The following is a 7,678-nucleotide window of genomic DNA, read 5'->3' on the forward strand; positions in this document are numbered from 1 at the left end:
AGATGATCATTTTATTTGTTCTTAAAGACAATTTTATTTCTTACTTTTTTCCATTTTCAGGCTTTTTATGTCTTTTCCTTGCCTTTTACAATAGCTAGTACTTCTAGTACAATGTCAAAATAGAAATGATCCAAACAAATATGCTTTCTTTATTCTTTAAATTTTTTTATTATTTGACAGTTTCATACATATTTATAACAAATTTTAGTCATTTTAATCCCTATTCCCCACTATTATCAGCACCAATCTCCTGCAATCTCCTGCTGAAACCCTTCTCAAAAAGTTTTCTTCCTATTTTCATGTTATCTTTTTGCATATGAACCACCAAGTTTAGTCTCTTGCCCAAGCATGGGTGGGAATTTACTTGAGCAAAAGCAACTTATCAATGACTATACGACTGGGAAAAAAAAAGACATTTGTCCTACTCTTTTGAGAGCTGGGGATGATATCAATTTTCAGTTTTTTAGCCCTGTCCAACTAAAATGAACCAAGTTTTTGCCCTTGAACAGCCTTGGCACTATATTCAAGACAGGCCCACCCTGGTCTGAACTAGTGCCGTGCTGTCCACTCAAGATGCCAGAGATGTATAGCACAAGGAGGAGATGGAGACTTTTCCTGTTAAACAAAACTTGTTCAATACATGGCCTTTATCATGAATACTTTCTATCCTAATAAGGAAGTGTTCCTTTGGGACACATTGATCTTTAATGTTTCTGATGTCTTGGACAAGAGTTGCTATGACAGGCCTGTCCAAGTTGAGCAGGGGTAAAAAGCTGAAAATTGACATCATCCTCAACTCTCAGGAATGCACCCTAACTTTGGTGGAGACAGTAATTGGCATAAGCAAGCTTGAAAAAAATAGATAATGTAGAAACCATTGCTCAATCTAGCACAGAAACTTTCATGGAGGCCCTCCAGGCTGGTGTAGACATCTCTAGGACTCAGCAGTTTGGTGTTTGTCTTGGGGTTTCTATTGCTGTGATAAAAATATCATGACCAAAAGTAATAGTCCATCATTCAGGAAATTCAGGACAGGAACTCAGGGCAATAACCTAGAGGCAAGAACTGATAACAAGCTATAGGATAATGCTGCTAATTGGCTTGTTCCTCATGACTTGCTCAACCTGCTTTCTTATAGACACCAAGACCATCTTCCCAGGGTAACAACACATGCAATTGGGTGTACCCTTCTATATCATTCACTAATTTTAAAAATGCCCCGTAAGAGTGAAGTGTGGTGGGGATAGACTTTAATCAACCACTGGGGAGGCCAAGGCAGATGGAACTCTGAGTTCGATGCCACCATGGTTTACATAGTAAGTTCCAGGACAGCCAGGACTATATAGAAATATACTGTCTCAGAGAGGGAGAGAGAGAGAGAGAGAGAGAGAGAGAGAGAGAGAGAGAGAGAGAGAGAGAGAGAGAGAGAGAGAGAGAGAGAGAGAGAGAGAGAGAGAGAGAGAGAGAGACCACAGGCCTGCCTCTAGGCCAATCTTATGGAGTAATCTTCTCAATCTTGATTCCCTCTTTTCAGATAACTGTAGCTTTTGTTAAGTTGACAAAAAAAAAAGAGTATTGGATTCCATTCTGCCTCTTTGGTGGCAGAGAAAGTTATGATCATAATGCACAATGATGATGAACACTATAGAAGCATATCATGGTGAGCCTATTAAGCAGGGTATAAAACTGATACTTTGCCCCAAAGGAAGACCAGAAAAAATACTTGGAGAATAGCAAACTCAATGTAGTGGTTATGAAGCACTCACAGTTTATAGGCTGTTCTAATTTGGGGGGAATAAGAAAGTAGAAATGCATATCAGTGATAATGAAACAAAGGAAGTAAAGGAAGAAGATAGAATGATAAGGAAGATCCTAAGATTGAAGATGTAAGTTCAGATGAGGAGAATGCGATACTGGGAAAAAATAAGAAAAAGTAAAACAATAAAATTAAGGAAAAATACATTGTTCAGAAAGAATTGAGCCAGACCAAGTCCATTTGTACCCAAAACTCTGATTGTGAATTCTATAAGAGCCTCACCAGTGATTGGGAAGACCACTTGGCAGTCAAATACTTCTCTGTAGAAGGTCAATTGAAATTCATGCCATAGTTCATCAACTTTTGGCAAGTTCCTGTGGTACTCTTTGAGATCAGAAAGAACATCAAGCTCTGTGCTCATCATATGTTCATCATGGACAGCTGTGGTGAATTAATAACAGGTTCTCTCAACTTCATGTTATGTGGTTGGTTCCAAAGATGAACATCCTGTAAGAAATATTCCAACAGAGCAAAACCTTGAAAGTCATCCGCAAAACCATTGTGAAGAAGGGACTTGAGATCATCTCTAAGCTAACAAAAGACAAGGAGAATTATGAGAAATTCTGTGAGGTGTTCTCTAAGAACCTTGAGCTTGGAATCAATGAAGATTCCACTAAATGGCAGTGATGCCTTTCTGAACTACTGGGCTACCACACCTCTCGCTCTGGAAGGGGAGATGATTTTCATGGCAAAGTATGTATCTCCCATGAAGGAGACACAGAAATCCATTTACTATATCACTAGTGCAAGCAAAGACTGGGTAGCCAATTCTGCCTTTGTAGAGTGTATGAAGAAGTGGAATTTAAGATAGACCTAAGCCTATTTTCAGGTGCTGCATGCTGCAGGTCAAAGAGTTGTATGGGGGAAAGCCAGGTATCTGTGGATGGCAAAGAGCTAGAAAAGATGAGAAAAAGAACATGGAGGAAAACAAGAGAAATTTTGAGAATCTCTAAAAGCTCATGGAGATCTTGGATAAGAAAGTTGAGAAAATGACAATCTCCAATTCATCATGTTGCATTGTTAAAGGCACTGATGGATGGACAGCCATCATGGAGCATATAATGAAGGCCCAAGCACTCCAAGACAACTCTTCAATGAGCCATCTTCAATATGATGGCTAGAAAGCACATAGAGATCCACCCAGACCACCCTATTATAGAGAGCCTACAGCAGATGGGTAAGGCAGACAAAATGGCAAGGCTGTCAGATGACCTGGTAGTGCTACTGTTTCAAACCACTTTACTCTCCCCTGGCTTCTCCCTTGAGAATCCTCAGATCCATTTTATCTACATCTACTGCATGATAGTACTAGGCCTCAGCACTAATGAAAAATGAAGTGATAGTAGAGGAGTCGAGCCCCACTGATCCCATCACTTTCGCATGATGCAGACACTATCATTTCACATGCAAGTAAAGTTCCCACTCGGAAGCCTGTGCCCTCTGTGTGTTTTTCTCTTTGGCTCTCCAGCAGGCAGCCTTGACTTACCCTCCCCACTTGGCTCTTTGCTGATGCCTGTGGGTTATTTTCTTCTCTCCTATCCTTAGTGTCTTAGAGTAGAACGGTCTCCCCTCTTTCACCAAAACCAGAGCTGGGGGATGTGCATTATGATTTGTTCATTTATTTTGTTTAGTTTTGCCCTGAAATGTAAAGTGCCTTTCACCACCCAGAGGAGCTACAGATTAGTCCATTGTATGTTGGGCTGTGTGTGAATGTGGGTACATATATGTGCACATGCATGTAGAAACCAGAGACAACCTCTTGCACTATTTTTCAGGCACTATTCATTATTATTCTTTTAAGACAGGATTTTACTGGCCTGGAACTCATGAAGTAGGCTATGCTAGCTGACCAAAAAGCCCCATAAATCTGCATATTTCTATCTCTCCAGCACTGAGATTACAAATTTTACACCAAACTGGATTTTTATATGGATGTTGAGTATAGAACTCAAGGCCTCATGCTTCCAGGTAAGCACTTTACCAACTGAGCTGTATTCCCTAACCCTAGCTTTTCACTTTCTGGATAATATCTTTTGATTACAAAGTCTATTTTTTTTAAAAATTATTGTTTTTTTTTCTGGCCAGAGCGATAGTTCAGTGGATAAAGGAACCTGCCACCAAGTCTGAGAACCTGAATTTGATTCCTAGGGTTCATATGGTAGAAAGAAAGAACTGATTACCAGATGTTGTCCTGTCCCCCCATGCATGTGCCAAGGCATGGGCATACCTATAAATATTTTTAAATTTTTCAATTTTCACAAAGTACAATTTATCAGTTTCCTTCTTTGGTTACATGTGACTTTAATATCATGTCTAAGAGACCCATTCCCAATTCAAGGTCATGTATGTTTTCATTTATGTGTCTTTGTAAGAGTATAGCTTTAGCTCTTAGATTTACATCTTCATTTTGAGTTACTTTTTGTCTATGTTGTGATTTATTAAGGCTAAATTCATAGTTCTGGGCTAGGATATCTAATTTTACATACACTATTTTTTAAACAGACAGTTCTTTACCTCCCTGAACCATCTTGGCACCCTTGTTGAATGACAACAAGCCATAGATGGATAGGTAAGACACATCTTAATTGATAAAAACTTACCTTTAGTTGATGTGGTACAAATTCTATGCCTAGAGGATACTTCAAGTTATGTTTTGTTTAAATATACAGATATATAAGCTCAAATAGTGACATTTTGCTTCCACTAGGAGTATCTTTCTTTAAAAAATACTTTAAATGTGGCAAAATTTTTAAATTAAGTTGTCTCTATTTTTGATCCTTCATAAATGGTTTGTATAAATTTCGTACTGCAAAATTGTAAATACTCTCAAAGTCATTCTATTTTGGCACATCTATCCAATTAAAAATAGGAACTTCATCAAAACACTCTTCAAAGCTAAGATAATGCAACATTCAATTATAGAATTGAAAAATTAAATCTTACAAATCATTTGAGCTCTCATCATTTAATTTCAGTTCCCCTGTTGTTTTCAAGAAATAAATCTCAGTGTCTTCCTGTTTGCAAGTTTTATTTGCAGTGATTTCACTTTTCTAAATTCTTCAAATGAGCTTCCAATGAATACTGATTAAACATTTCCAAATGCAGTGCTACTGCAACTTAATATGCCAAGGCCAGTTGACATCCATGGGAGGCATCCCCTTCTCTGAGGAGAAAGGGAAAGCAGAGAGGAGAGGAAAATGGGGAGGGAAGGACTGGGAGGAGAGAAAAGAGGAGAACCTGTGATTCAGGATGTGAAGTAAATTAATTTATTAAGGGAAAAACTTCCAGATGCTTTTGAGGAATTGAAAACGAGAAGTTGGAAAACAAAAAACTCAGCTAGTTTTATGTCAACTTAACACAAGCTAAAGAGCCTCAATCAAGGAAATGCCTCCATGAGATCCAGCTGTAAGATATTTTCTCAGTTAGTGATCAGTGAGGGTGGGGGCACATCGTGGATGCTGCTGTCCCTGGGGTGGTACTCCCGTGTTCTACAAGAAAGTACCCTACTTCCGTGGCCTCTGAATCAGCTCCTGCCTCCAGATTCCTGCCCTGTGTAAGTTCCTGTCCAGACTTCCTTCAATGATGAAAAGTGATGTGGAAGTGTAAGTTGAATAAACCTTGTCCTCCCCGGCTAGCTTTTTGGTCACGGGGTTCCTTTGCAACAATGGTAATCCTAAGACAATAGTGCCAATGTAGGACACATAAAGTGATTAATAAAGTAGTTCTTCAAGGCTCAAACATTTGATCATGCACGCACTGACATGCTAAGTATTTTTTATTATTTAAAACACTTTTGCATCCAGTGTATTTTGATCATGTTTTCCAGTCCCCCAGCTCTTCCCAGATCTTCCCCTCCTCTCTACCCACACAATTTTATGCCCCCTCCCCACACCCCTCAAAAATACAAAATGAACATTAAACCAAAGAAAAAATAAGACCTTTATTTAGCATTAGTTTTCTGTTTTGTTTTGTATGCCCAAGCTGGAATTTGCAATCCCTCTGCCTCAGCTGGAAACACACTGAAATGTACCACTGCACCAGGTTTCAATAGCAATTTTGTTATAAAATTTGCATTTAAGCTACTCTAACATTGTATAATTAAAGACATTTGTAATTTTTGACAACTACAACTTCTGTTTTGGTTGGTATATTATTGCTTGTTTTATTTTTACAGTTAACCATGAATTTTGTGTGTACATTGGCTAATACCAAATACAGCTCATTTTCATAGACTTCTCAATTTTACTAAGAGCATTGTCCTAGTTCTGATGTTGTGTTACACCAAACCTTAGATTTTGGCTATTACCCCCTTCCCAATAAGTCATTTTATGTCCAAATACTGACATTTTAAAAATGAATTTACTATAGAAAGGCAGATGTTGCACCTTGAACAGCATGAACCTCTAAAAGCTTTATTTAGATCCATGAACTAACTAGATGAAAATATCAAACTATATTTGGAACAAACTGATATTCAAAGCATCTGATAACACTAATATAAAATTGGTGTAAGATGACTCTGAACTTCCTTCCCTTGTGATGGAACCAACCCACCAGCAGCCATTGTTTCACTTTTTATACAAGGACAAGAAAACCCTGGAGTACATTCAGCTGTAAGAGCAAAGTGAAAATAAATGTTCTGTAAAGCCATATGTAAATATCCTTAAGGCATGGGCAATGAGTACCCTATCTGAGAATACTGTGGATCATAGGCACACCTAAAGAGTAAAAGCATTTTAAAACCTATGGGCAGCTCTGCTACTCAAAATCCAAGTCTCAATGCTGACAGAATGTGAGCCAACTCCCTAAATGTCTACACTCAAAGATTAATGCCTTGGTCTGAAATGTAGCTCTACTAGTAGAGTGCTTAACTACCATGAATAAAACTTGAGGTCAATTTCTACCATCAAAAATATCAGGCACAGAGGGATGTGCCTTAATTTCAGGACACTGGAGGTAGAAGCAACAAGATTAAGAGTTCAAGGACAGTGAGTTTGAGTTCAATTTTAGTATGTGAGATTGTCTCAAAAATATTAATATTTTCTTGAAATTTTACTGATGTTCTAGAAGGAAACAGTAAACACATCCAACCACTAATAGCAAATCGGAAACAGAAACAATTTTAGAGGACAGAAAATAAGCAACAGAGAAGTTTATAAAAACAAAAGACAAAGTTAACTGGTGAGATGCCCATAGACAGCAAGCATGCAATAGATGTATATAAGCAAGTGTTGTTTCCTATTACTCTTATACACACTTCTCATCTCCTGGGTTCTAGAGGAACAAATGATTACTTATGCATTTACAAAATTTAACATGATAAGGAATTCAAATTACTCTTAAATTCATGCGTACATATGTTTATTTGAGTATGTTTATGCATATATTTGCATGCCAATCTGGCTCTAAAACAGGTGAATTGGAAACTAGATAAACATTGCATCCTAAAATTGTGACTATGTTTCCTTTTGTATTCTTGCTTTGTTTTGTGTGATTTTCTTCTTTCTTCCTCCTGTACCTCAGAGATTGGTCCTGAACCCTCTCACACCAGCCTCAAAATCCTAAACACTAGGATTACCGATATGTGCCACCATGATCAACAATTTCCTTCTTTCCTTCCTTCCTTCCTTCCCTCCTTCCTTCCTTCCTTCCTTCCTTCCTCTCTACCTTTCTTTCTTTTTTCTCTTTTAAAGCAGAGCCTCATATAGGCCAGTCTGGTCTCATATTCAATATGAAGTTGAGGAAAGTGCTGAATTTCTGTATATGGAATCATCCCTGCATCCCTGGGATGAAACCTACTTGATCATGGTGGATGATCGTTTTGATGTGTTCTTTGACTCAGTTTGCAAGAATTTTATTGAG

At 38.0% G+C, this 7,678-nt stretch overlaps 1 pseudogene; it reads left to right on the forward strand.

Moving 5' to 3' along the window:
- Positions 1 to 631: 631 nt before the first annotated feature.
- LOC116099496 lies at positions 632 to 3,151 on the forward strand (annotated as a pseudogene).
- The last annotated feature ends 4,527 nt before the right edge of the window (positions 3,152 to 7,678 follow it).

Source organism: Mastomys coucha, chromosome X, assembly GCF_008632895.1.
Source record: "Mastomys coucha isolate ucsf_1 chromosome X, UCSF_Mcou_1, whole genome shotgun sequence".
NCBI classification, from domain to species: Eukaryota; Metazoa; Chordata; class Mammalia; order Rodentia; family Muridae; genus Mastomys; species Mastomys coucha.